General features: G+C 45.7%; 1 pseudogene; it reads right to left on the reverse strand.

The window, feature by feature from the left end:
• Positions 1-4,234: 4,234 nt before the first annotated feature.
• The window catches only part of LOC113109433 (multiple epidermal growth factor-like domains protein 10), a 36,837-nt pseudogene continuing 27,402 nt past the window's right edge, over positions 4,235-13,669 (reverse strand).

A 13,669-nucleotide genomic window follows, 5' to 3' on the forward strand; every position in this document is an offset into this window, starting at 1 on the left:
GTCTGTAGTCATGAAGTCATTTGAAAAACTGGTGCTGGCCCACCTGAAGGACATCACTGGACCCTTGCTGGATCCTCTTCAGTTTGCCTACAGAGCAAACAGGTCTGTGGACGATGCAGTAAACATTGGACTGCATTATGTTCTGCAACACCTAGACAGACCGGGGACTTATGTGAGGATCCTGTTTGTGGACTTCAGCTCGGCCTTCAACACGATCATCCCAGACCTCCTCCTGCCCAAACTAAATCAGCTCTCCGTGCCCACCTCCGTCTGGCAGTGGATCAACAGCTTCCTGACAGACAGGCAGCAGCTAGTGAGGCTGGGAAAATACACATCCAGCACCCGTACAATCAGCACCGGAGCTCCCCAGGGCTGCGTTCTCTCCCCACTGCTCTTCTCCCTGTACACCAACGATTGCACGTCTAAGGAACCCTCTGTCAAGCTCCTGAGTCTGCTTAAAGACAGGAGGTAAAAGAGCTGGCTGTCTGGTGCAGTCTCAACAACCTGGAGCTTAACAGCCTCAAAACAGTGGAGATGATCGTGGACTTCAGGAGAAACCCCCCTGCACTCCCCCCACTCACCATCATGAACAGCACTGTGACTGCAGTGGAGTCATTCAGGTTCCTGGGAACCACCATCTCTCAGGACCTGAAGTGGGACATTCACATTGACTCCATTGTGAAAAAGGCCCAGCAGAGGTTGTACTTCCTTCACCAGCTGAGGAAGTTTAACCTGCCACAGGAGCTGCTGAAACAGTTCTACTCCACCATCACTGAATCCATCCTCTGCACTTCAGTAACTGTCTGGTTCAGCTCAGCTTCTAAATCTGACCTCAGAAGACTACAGAGGGTAGTCCGGACTGCTGAGCGAATCATCGGTACAACTCTCCCATCTATTCAAGAACTTTACTTATCCAGAGTGAGAAAAAGGGCTGTTAAAATCACTCTGGACCCCTCACATCCAGCACACTCCCTCTTTGAACTGTTCCCATCTGGTCGACGCTACAGAGCACTGAGCACTAGAACGACCAGACACAGGACCAGTTTCTTCCCTCAGGCAATCCATCTTATGAACAGCTGATAATAACGGCGAACACACTACACTTTATATTTATATACTGTGACGAGTCAGCTGCCTCCTCCCTGATTATCACCGGCACCCCGTCCTAAATCGCCGCCCTTCACCAGGCTCCCGACTGGAGTGGGTGTGTGAGAGGAGGGGCGCTGGACGAGTCAGGGCTGGCGGCGTGTGATGGGGCACACCTGAAGGAAGTGGAGCCTCATTACCGCCGCTGTTTAAAAGCCCAACGCGCCTCTCCTCAGGAGACCGGTCTCTTCCCCGTGCATGCACGCTGGTGTCCTCGTGGGTCCAGGAAGGGTGCGTTGAGGGACTCCCGCGCCACCAAGACGTGAGCTGCCGGACCCGCGATCCGGATGGGAACCGCACCCGTATACACGGCCGACGGGCCAGGATGCCGGGCCGTCCATCCCCTACCAGCGCCGCGGCCAATGAGAGAGACGCGGCCGCTAGGAGAAGCCGCCGCCCCTCGCGCCCCGGACCTAGGAGGGGAGCGCGTGCGGCCGCCGGACTCCGCCCCTTGCCTGGACCCTTCCTTGATGAACACTGCCCGACCTACACAAATCCCGCAGCACAACGAGGACACCAGATTCCCTGTTATTTTGGACACTTTCCCCCTTTTGGCCACTTTTATTCCCTTTGTTTTATGATTTCTGTTAATAAAAGCCTCTCCGAGGCCTGACGCCACGCCCACTGTGTCTGTCTTGTGCTCCTCCCGTGACACTGGTGGAGAATGCGGGCAGGCGGAGCCTAGACAGCGCAGTTGGGAAACGTCTGGTGACGTCACTCCCTCTCGCTTGCAAACGTTCGTGAGAACCCAGACTGGGACGGAGGAAAACTGGGGACAGCCTCCCAGCCACACAAGGGGTAAGTGACTTTTCCATTGTCATTTTACCCTGTGGTTGGTTGAGGCTGTCACTAAAACCCGGTTTCTCTGTCCCTGTTCTGGTGCGCTGCGAGAGGGAGGACCGCCCGGAGAGGAAACCCCGCCCACTCCGACCGTTTGGAGCCTGGTTGAGGATGGTAGCACTCCTGTGTGGGCGGCGCCCTGATGACGGGGATGTCGCTTGGGAGGGGGAATGTGACGAGTCAGCTGCCTCCTCCCTGATTATCACCGGCACCCCGTCCTAAATCGCCGCCCTTCACCAGGCTCCCGACTGGAGTGGGTGTGTGAGAGGAGGGGCGCTGGACGAGTCAGGGCTGGCGGCGTGTGATGGGGCACACCTGAAGGAAGTGGAGCCTCATTACCGCCGCTGTTTAAAAGCCCAACGCGCCTCTCCTCAGGAGACCGGTCTCTTCCCCGTGCATGCACGCTGGTGTCCTCGTGGGTCCAGGAAGGGTGCGTTGAGGGACTCCCGCGCCACCAAGACGTGAGCTGCCGGACCCGCGATCCGGATGGGAACCGCACCCGTATACACGGCCGACGGGCCAGGATGCCGGGCCGTCCATCCCCTACCAGCGCCGCGGCCAATGAGAGAGACGCGGCCGCTAGGAGAAGCCGCCGCCCCTCGCGCCCCGGACCTAGGAGGGGAGCGCGTGCGGCCGCCGGACTCCGCCCCTTGCCTGGACCCTTCCTTGATGAACACTGCCCGACCTACACAAATCCCGCAGCACAACGAGGACACCAGATTCCCTGTTATTTTGGACACTTTCCCCCTTTTGGCCACTTTTATTCCCTTTGTTTTATGATTTCTGTTAATAAAAGCCTCTCCGAGGCCTGACGCCACGCCCACTGTGTCTGTCTTGTGCTCCTCCCGTGACAATACACATACACTTTATTTATCTAACACACATACTTAGTATACACTTAAATTTTGCACATAATACACATGTACATACATAACTCCATTTTGTAATATACCTGCCTACAATTGTCAATTTGTATATTGTCATTCACTATCTACTTATTTGTATTTTTTATTCTTTTATTATGTGTTTTATGTTCTGTCGCTGTCATTCTGTTGTACTGCGGAGCTTCTGTCACGAAAACAAATTCCTCGTATGTGTAAACATACCTGGCAATAAAGCTCATTCTGATTCTGATTCTGATTCTGATTCTCTTGCAGAAATGTTCCCATAACATCAACCCCTGTACTGGATCGCCAGCAGAATTAAACATGTCAAATAAACCAAATTAAAAATAACATAGCCATTCATCAAAAGTGTTGAGATGAGATTTTGTGCCATCTATCGTCAAAGGATAATTAAAGTTGGCAAATATGTGCCAGCCCTTGAAAATCAGTCACATTATGACTAACGAGTAACAGCCTTAGCTAGCAAAAACTGTATCATACACAGAACATAAACATTTCCTTTTTAGTGATTGAAGGTCATATTCAAATGTATTTAATAATTTATTTTTGCTACTTTTTTGCAAATGCCCTTACACTTTAAATTCAATATCTCCATTCAGTGATTATCTTCCCAAACATTTATCATAAACCAGCACATGAGTCTTGGAATTCTCCCAGATGCACAGAGAACTGAATGATGTAGGGGGAAAAAAGCTATGGAATCAATAAATGTCATCAAAACATTATTGGAGAACATTGGATTCTTGTAGAAATGTGTGTTCCACTTGTAAAATGCAACTGGTCATTCTTCACATAAGTAACATTAAAACTATGAAAAGGATGCACAGTAGCAGTGAGTTGTCTGTTCTTGAACAGTCTGAGCTTGGGATCAAACCAGCAGCAGCGCAGATGAGAGACCTTGATTCAGCATCCCACAGATATCCTCCTGCACACAGAGACTCACTCTCTGGGGGACTCCTCCATGGGGCTGTGAAGCCATTATTCTCCAGCCAGTGGGTGTAGTGAAATCAGGGGAAACCGGAGGTAACAGTGACGTCTGGTGAAGCCAAAGCTCTTATTAATTCATAAAAATGCACTTGCGTTTCTATTTCTGCAGTTTAAATAGAGATTGCAGCCGCTCATACTGCAATTACAGCTACACATTCTGCTGCTGATGGATGAAACACCAGGGTGAATGGCTGCATAACTCAAGGCCGGGACACAGCAAGAACTAGCGGCGGTGAAAGTGAAATGTGTTGTCACCTCGCGTCGGCAGCGTCGGACCTAAAACACACTAAGCCGTCGGTCAGGCTAGTGTTTGTTTGGTGTGTTCCACTTGTCGGCTCTCATCTGGCTTTGTGTGAAAACATTTCTTTACGTTTGGATCATGACAGGCAGTGGTTTGAGAGTCACTCTCCTCTTCACACAGCCTACAGTGCAGGCAGCAGCTGTCCTTATCAGTCTGGGCTGCATTTCCCAGAAGCATCGCAAGCCTCAGCTGATCAAAGCTCCATTGGTGACAGGTGTACGATGTACTTCATGATGCAAGAGCTACAGGTCTGTCCCCAAACAGGATGTTTTCCAGAGCACTGAGACTGCCTGCAGCGCTGGAGCTCAGCTGATCAGCACGGGAACCCTCCTATGATCCTCTGTGATGATTCGTCTACACGGGGTCGATCATGTGACTGAAGGATGCTTGAATATTGTGCACAAGTCATATAGATGTAAGTCAGGGTAGCACCATATTTGATTGCTGACCGGAGTGATCGTGAGACTATAAGAGACGGATGTCAGCTGTTCAGCCATTCATACTGCAAGGTGTTAGAGCATGCTGTCTCAGTACTGACCTCTCTCCTGTGTATCCTGCGCTACACATGCACTGCCCACTGGATGGAGAACAGCTTCCTCCATTATGACACTGACACTCCTGTGAGCAGCTCTTCCCAAAGCGTCCCGCTGGACACAGCTGCCCGCACACCGTTCCCTGAAAACACACTTCTGTCACAACACAGTATTCCACACAGTGTGTACAAATTAGACAAAAACCTTTTAAAGGGGTCATGATCTGAGAAGCCAAAATTTCCTTGATCTTTTGACATATAAGAGGTCATTGTTCTATAAAAACATCATGTCAATTTTCTAAACATCATGTAAAGAGTCTAAAAACAGCTCATACTGAAGCCAGTCTGCCAAAATGACAGCTTGTGGAGTGTACGACTATGATGAAGTAGTGTGGATAAGCACCGCCTCCGCAGAAGATCAATGCCTGCTTCTACATCACTGCCTCTTTAGCTCCACCCACCAACTCCACATCATTGTCTATTTAGCCCCACCCAACAATTCTACACCACTGTCTGTTTAGCCCCGCCCACCAATTATCAGCACTGTTTGTGTAGCCCCGCCCACTGATTCTATGCCAGTGTCTGTTTAGCCCCGCCCACTGATTCTACAGCGCTGTCTGTTTAGCCCCACCCACTGATTCTACAGCGCTGTCTGTTTAGCCCCGCCCACTGATTCTACAGCATTGTCTGTTTAACCCCGCCCACTGACTCTACGGTTTGTGCCTGTAGTGTAAATATTGGGAGAGGCTAGTGCACAGGTCGACGCAGAAATCAAACGATAAAGATGCTTTGACAACAAGACGCTGTTCAGTGCCAAGATGTGGACAAACAGTGTTGCATTGCCTTCCTTCTGATCCCAGCCTTAAGAGAGAGTGAATGAACTTTATTTTTAATGAAGATCCAGATCTTTTAAACTGATCGTTTGATATGTATTTGTGTGTTTTTAACATAAATCACAGCAGCGTCCATCTGTGAGGAATGTACACTGTCAAACATACTCAGCTAATAGCCAATCATAACAGTGAGAATCTACAGCCCTACAGGCCTAATCAAACAGAGCGTTCAGATAGCATATTACATCTAAATGTAAATTATGATGCTTTTTTATGATGTACAAATCTTGATAACATAAGTGTACCTCAGAGAACAGTACAAATTAAAAACAGAGGGCAAGTCATGACCATCCAAATAAAATCCAGAATTCGTGATGACTTCCAGACTTGTGTTTTGCGCACCTACCATCCATCCGGCGGGACAGGAGCATGCTCCGTCGTTCTGACGGGACAGCGCTCCTCACACTGCCGGCCGTGTTTCCCTGGAGGACACAGCTCCTCGCAGCTGCAGCACACAGCAGACACAGAGTCAGACGCACAGACACTTCAGAGTTAGTCTCACTCTTCATCTTAAACAAAATGATTCATAGTTTGAGTCTAGTTTTAGTCTACAAAAGGTCTGCATTTTTGTCAACTTTTAGTCATTACTTTTACTCAAACTGCACTTACCAACATTTATTTTGGTAGCTATTTTATTTGTCATTTTCAAACAAAAGTAGTCATTAATTCTTCTCTCTTTAGACCAAATCATTTAAGCTTATAAGAAATGTGAATCAAGTATTGCATTTGGAAAAACTTGAATAAATGTTGATGACAATTTTCATTTTTGGATGAACTATCCCTTTAACAGTAGTTCACCTTTTAATCAGTCTATGTGTCATCCAAGCAGTCCTTGACTTGTTACAGTGAATACAACATTTCTAAAACTGACTAATGGTTGATTTCTTTGAGTTGTTCTGTAAAGTATTATGTGTCTTTCATTATGTTGTTTTAAATTTATTAAAAACACTTTAACACTTTTTACAAATCCTGTCATTGTCCTTGTCCTTGTCAAATTGGACCTGCAGCTTTCATAGTTCCCTTTCGAGGGAACTTCGAATTCCGTCCTCTAGGGGGCGCTTTGGGGAACACCTCGTCGTGACCCGTGTCTGAAGCATACAATGAAAAAACACCAACTTGTTGGCCGTCGACAGCCTCCGACGTCACTACCGGCGCGACTATAAATCAGCACCGGGAGAGCACGTCATTATCTTCTTCATCTTCAACTGACTGTTTTGTTTGAAGCGTGCATCTGAAAGAACCGGTAAGGGCGATCTTTCTCTGTTTATCATGGCGACAACTAGCAAGCGTTTAGACGATGTGTGCATCCGTGTCGGCGTTATTTGACACCTGATGACACACGCGATCTTTGCGTCATTTGTTCGGGTGAAGAGCATGCACGCGATGTCTTTGAGGAGGCAATCTGCGTGCACTGTGAGCGTTTTTTCAATGGAAAAAGCTCCGCTCTCGTTCGTCTCTCTTCTGAAGAAAAAAAAAAAAAAAGAAGGCAAGCCATCTGCTTCCCGCGGTTCAGGATCTGTCCACGCTGAGGCAGGAAAGAAAATGAGCTCGTGAGAATACAGATGGATCTGTCTGAATGGTTTAAAGAGGGACTTTCCCTTTCGAGATCATAAAAAAAAAAAAAGGGGCGGCGGACGAGAGAGAGCCTTGGGAGGATGATGTTATATCTTTAACACTTTCTCATACTGAGGTTAGTGCTCTGCTGGGTTTTTACCCAGGAAAAGCAAGAGATATTTGAGGATGGTGAAGAAGCTGAGGCTGAGCCTTCTCAATTCTCCTGCCCTGCGTATGTAGAGCTGTTGGAGGTTATTGAGCGAAAATTACCTTTTTGACCATAACCCTCCAGCTCAGGTGAGCCTTTCATTTGTGCATGATCTCCATACAGAGATTAAAAAGAAATGAAAGATGCCGTTTTCTTCTTGCATCCATCGGTTTCGGCATTAAAGTAATCTGCCGACATCGAGGTGATGCGTGAAAGCGGCTAGGAGGGAATGCCCCTGTAGAAAGAGCTAAAATTTTTATAAATAATTTATAAATTTTTATATGTGAAAAATGTTTTCTTTCTGCAGGGGAAACCTCCTCTCTTAATCTCCCTCCTTGCCATCTAAGCCCCTTCAGAAAATCATCTCGCTTAAATGGCAAGGCATACGCAGTAGCAGGTCAGGCTGTGGCTTTATTACACACAATCCTGGTGCTTCAAGCATATCAGACTGATCTGCTAAGAGACCTGGATAGAGGCTGGGGCCTTTTTCTGATCAGGTAGCTGAACTGCGCCGCACCACAGATCTCTCTCCGTGCTACCAAGGAGGCCGCCTCCGCCATGGGCAGGACTATGGCGGCCATGGTGGCAGCGGAGAGACATCTGTGGATGAACAGACATCGGGAGGAAAGAAAATGCTTTCTGCTCGATGCTCAGGTTTCGCCTTCTGAACTTTTCGGTATTTCCGTTGAGGCGGCGATTTGAAAAGTTCAGGGAGACGAAGGCGCGCTCTGCTGCTTTCAGATCTTTCGTTCCACGAAGGTCCAGGTCTGAGCCCAAACAACATAGGGGTCCTGGCCTGTCTCGATCTGAGGATCAAAGATGGGCACAGAAGGCTAGTGTCGCAACTCGCGCTCCTCCCCCACCTGCGGGCAGGGGTTAGAGGAATCGTGGGTCACGAGGAGGTAAGCAGAACCTAAGAGGTATGATCTAGACGAGGCAGCGTTCTCGTCCGAATCAGAATGATACCGAGGTATCTACTAAAAGAAAAGACATAACGCGTATATGCGTTAATCGACTTCAAAAGGTTAACTTAAGACCAAGGCTGCATCTCATTTCTAGTCTTACTTGATCTTAGTGCTGCGTTCGACACCATAGATCATGACATACTCATAGATCGATTACAAAACTATACAGGTATTCAAGGGCAGGCTCTAAGATGGTTTAGATCCTACCTGTCCGATCGCTACCATTTTGTTTACTTAAATGGGGAGTCATCTCATTTATCATCAGTAAAATATGGAGTGCCACAAGGATCCGTCCTAGGTCCCCTTCTATTTTCAATATACATGTTGCCCCTTGGTAATATTATTAGAAAATACGGAATTAGCTTCCACTGTTATGCTGATGATACTCAGCTATATATCTCAACGAGACCAGATGAAACTTCCCAATTATCTAAGCTAACAGATTGTGTTAAAAATGTAAAAGATTGGATGACAAAGAATTTTCTCCAATTAAATTCGGATAAGACGGAGATATTAATTATTGGACCAAAAAACACTACACAGAATCTTGTAGATTACAATCTGCAACTAGACGGATGTACTGTAACTTCCTCTACAGTCAGAAATCTGGGTGTTATATTAGACAGCAATTTGTCTTTTGAAAATCATATTTCCAATGTTACAAAAATTGCATTCTTCCATCTTAGAAACATTGCCAAGCTACGAAACATGTTATCTGTTTCTGATGCAGAAAAGCTAGTTCATGCATTCATGACCTCTAGACTGGACTATTGTAATGCACTTCTAGGTGGTTGTCCTGCTTCTTCAATAAACAAGCTACAGGTCGTCCAAAATGCAGCAGCGAGAGTCCTTACGAGGTCAAGAAAATATGATCATATTACCCCAATTTTACAGTCTCTGCACTGGCTACCTATTAAGTTCCGCATCAGTTACAAATTATCATTACTTACCTATAAGGCCCTAAATGGTTTAGCTCCAGCGTACCTAACTAGCCTTCTACCACGTTACAACCCATCACGCACCCTAAGGTCACAAAACGCTGGACTTTTGGTAGTTCCTAGGATAGCAAAGTCCACTAAAGGAGGTAGAGCCTTCTCACATTTGGCTCCCAAACTCTGGAATAGCCTTCCTGATAATGTTCGGGGTTCAGACACACTCTCTTTGTTTAAATCTAGATTAAAAACACATCTCTTTCGCCAAGCATTCGAATAATGTATCTTTTTAATTGTGAGTGTAGTTGCATCTGATCAAAGGTGCATTTTTATTCATTAGCTTGGGTTAAACTAATTTTACTTTGTTGGATCAGCAGCTATGCTAATGATGTCTGTATTTTGTTTCTATGTTTTGCCACGGGATTCACATCCCGTGGTAACTAGGATTTACACAAGCTCCAGTCTGGATCCAGAACACCTGAGAAGAGATGATGCTGACCCTCAGAGGACCTCAGATGATGCTAACCCTGAATGAACAAACAGAACTAACAATTATTCCTAAATGTGTGACTTAATCATATAATAACTTAATTAATAATATTGATAGTTCATCGTCTAGCTGACTACGTCTTGTATTATTATTATTTTTTAGTTTTTCTAAAATCCTGTCAAATGTGCACAAACTACTAGCTACTACTAAATATTGTAGAAACATAATTTTCTGTAAAGTTGCTTTGTAACGATTTGTTTTGTAAAAAGCGCTATACAAATAAACTTGAATTGAATTGAATTGAATTGAACTTCTGCTTTTATCCTCCCCTTCCTAATTCCCCTGTAACCACCAGCTCTCCACCTGATCGAGGTTAGGTGGAAACCTCTCGCATAACAGTCTCCTATGCTGGACCTATAATATTTTTTATGGTTCTATGTCCATAGCAACCAACCTGAAACTGATGGTCCAGGTTAAAAGGAGGTACCCCTTGAGCGGGGCTCCGGCGTAGGAGGGTGAGTGAGTAAATGTAACCCTCTCTGTATATACTTATGTGTATTTAATTTGCTGGTGGTTACGTGTCTACTAATAAACTCTGTCTGAGTTTCCTTTGCAGTGTTGTTACAGTGTTTACTAAACATTCGTCAGCAGCAGCCATCCGGCTTCATGTTCCGGTATTAGGCGGCTGAGATCACAGGTTTCTGAGGGAGCCTCCTTGATCATCAGGCCTGGCACAGCACTGCAGGGAATTTCATGGATGTCTGGCCAGGTCACCCCGAGGGGTCTCCTGGCCGCTTAGGGGTGCTGTCGTATCTACCGGGAAGTGGAGGTGGCAGTTACAGAAGTCTTCTTGTATATGCTGCCTCAGGTGATGCTCCCCTCACCCGAGGTTTGTAAAATTGAGCTTGCCTCTCCCGTGAGATTCAGCTCCTCTACGATGCTTAGGAACCTTTAAGTTCACACGCTAAGCTCTGTGTACTTTCTCAAAACCACATGGTGGTCAGTGTGTATAGGGGTAACGCTTCGTTCCCTTTCTTGAGATGATTAGACTTTGGTTCCTTGGGCTCCATTCAGCCAGTGTGTATTTGTTTATACACCTCAAGCATCGCTTTTCTCAACATGAGGGGCTATTTGGGTGATTCTCGTGGTAATTTAGCAGCGCTCCCCTTTTTCCAAAAAAGGGTCACCTATGAGTGCGCTACTCTGAGCTCGGAGTTCTCCTCTCGTACGAGACGGAGTTCTCTGTTTTTTTCCCAGAGCGCTCCAGTATTGTTTCCATAGATCGAGTTGATGACTCTCAATCATACTGTTTTAAGATGCAACATTCCATCTATGAGCTGCTCTATCGGAGTGCCACGAGAGCCCCTCCTTAGAACAGTATTTGAAAATCCATGCTATGGTAAGTGTGCACGTGTAGTCTTTGCACATTTTCTGAAATCCACACTGTGGTAAGTTTGCACGCTAGTATTCTGCGTTCTTTCTAAAATCCTATATGGTGAGTGCTTTGCGCGGTTGCTTCGTGCCCTTTCTTGAGTTGGTAAAAGCCCCGTTCATCTTGGGCGCCACTCCACCAATGTATCCTCTGATACCTATCTAAACAGGGTGTTGCTACTAGAGAACTGTTGAGACAGCTCTTTCAGCAAGCTTATGCGTAAGCTAGCGGTAGCCCCTGTGTGACAGGCAGGACTTGGTACAAATGCTAGGTTCTTAGCCGTATCCCTTTAAAGGAATCTTTCCTGATTCCAAGCCTTCAGCTCTACCCTGGGCCGAGGCCCTAACAATTAAGTTGGGTATGTAGCTTAGGCCTTTTGGCCGTAAGGGGTACTGTCACAGACAGCCGTCTAAACGTCCCAGGGGCAACTCCCATAGTAATGGTAGAGTTGGTACTTAGTGTTCGCCATGATTCTGGCCTGCATTCCCCTCTGCATGGCGGCGTGGGTATACTGTTCCCCAAAGCGCCCCCTAGAGGACGCAGTTCGAAGTTCCTTCGAAAGGGAACGGTCTCAGGTTACGTATGTAACCATGGTTCCCTGAGTAGGGAACGAGACACTGCGTCCTCTAGCTCTCTGCCATGTTTCGGACGCAAGCTTCAGACGAAGAAGATAATGACGTGCTCTCCCGGTGCTGATTTATAGTCGCGCCGGTAGTGACGTCGGAGGCTGTCGACGGCCAACAAGTTGGTGTTTTTTCATTGTATGCTTCAGACACGGGTCACGACGAGGTGTTCCCCAAAGCGCCCCCTAGAGGACGCAGTGTCACGTTCCCTACTCGGGGAACCATGGTTACATACGTAACCTGAGACCGTTTTGTTATGCTAAAAACAGTTATTTAGGAAAAAGAACTCCATCAATAACAAGTTTAACTTGTTATAATTCACATCAACTGATTAAAACATTAAATTATACATAAATTCTACTAATAAATACTATTTTGCAACTGACCCCATGTTTTCGGTCAGTCCTGTCACATTTACATAAAACGCAAAATAAAACGTATGCAATACACCTTTGACGGTATGACTTGGAGGAAGTGACATCATTTGACCGAGGTGAAGCTGACACTGATCAAGGGTGAGTTCTGTCACTGAATTGTATGATTTTAAGCTTGTTTTTTTAATGGTTTTTTTTAGGAGGACGAGCTAAAGGGTCAGGCCCTAACATGGTAAAACAGCCCAGAAAATAATGAAAATGTTTTAATTCCAAAAGATGTCTGAGAAAGCTACTGAAATTCCTTTATTGCATGTTAAGTTTTTATGCTAGCAGACTGTTTAAGCCGACTGTTTTTACATGTACTGCTGTGTGTGTATTTGAACCCTGAATTAGAGAGCAATGCTATCAGTGCGATTCCACCTGTCCTTTAAATAAGTTGACAAAATGTGACTCCCAGGGAAAGCGGGAGGTCTGGTCACCCTATCCCTACCCCTTCAGGTGCTGAGGCCATTGTTTCAGATCACTAGTTCATGTTTTGGTAGTCTATGCATCCACTGCAGCTGCCACAGACTACTGAGGCTAGATATGTGAACGCCCTTTATCTGATTCAGGGGCGGACTGGCCATCGGGAGCACCGGGACATTTCCCCGTGGCCTGACGGTCATTCTGTCCTGCTGTCTGCCGCTGTCAGTCGATCAGCCTGATGTGCTATAGACTGCTAGCAACTGCGAATTAATTAACGGACTTGTGAATCTACGACTCAGGTGATCGCAGAGTGAAAATGACACCACCACATGACCAAACATCAGCGAAGCACGGCTATATCCAGAGGCAGGCTTTATCTTAGAAAATCACGCAAAAAATGGAGCAGAGAGGGACCGTATAAAAAGCAGAAAAGCCCTGGCCACAGACACAGCAAGTTGCTGCAAAATCCCAGCCATGTTCGGTCACTGGGACCGCTGTTCAACTTAAATCTGACAAAAGTCAGTTTGTTTTATTTTTACCTTTACTCTGTTGTATTTTTTTGTGTTGTTATTTGAAGTTAGAATATTCTTAATAATATGATAATATATATATAAATGAACTCTAAAACCGTGAAACAAACCGAACTGTGAAAAGGTTGAACTGTTCCACCCTAATATTTACATAATCATTTGGCAGATGGGAGCTTTCATTCAAAGTGACTTACAATAAATAAAATCTATAAAAAAAAAAAAATAATAATAATAATATATTTATATGACTTAGACTTTAGACTTTATTTGTCCCCATAGGGGCAATTGGTTTTGCAGCAAGATAAACACAGAACAGTCACAGATACATAAATACAAGACAAAAACCCGTAAGAAATATTTAATGTTACTGGCCCTTGTTAAAGTAAAATCTGACAATTTCATAATATATCAACAATTAATATATCAACAATTTCATAACCAACCCCATTTCAGCAACAACATCATCAAAAACAAGCAATACTATACATATTA

The sequence above is a fragment of the Carassius auratus genome, chromosome 10 (genome assembly GCF_003368295.1).
Source record: "Carassius auratus strain Wakin chromosome 10, ASM336829v1, whole genome shotgun sequence".
NCBI classification, from domain to species: Eukaryota; Metazoa; Chordata; class Actinopteri; order Cypriniformes; family Cyprinidae; genus Carassius; species Carassius auratus.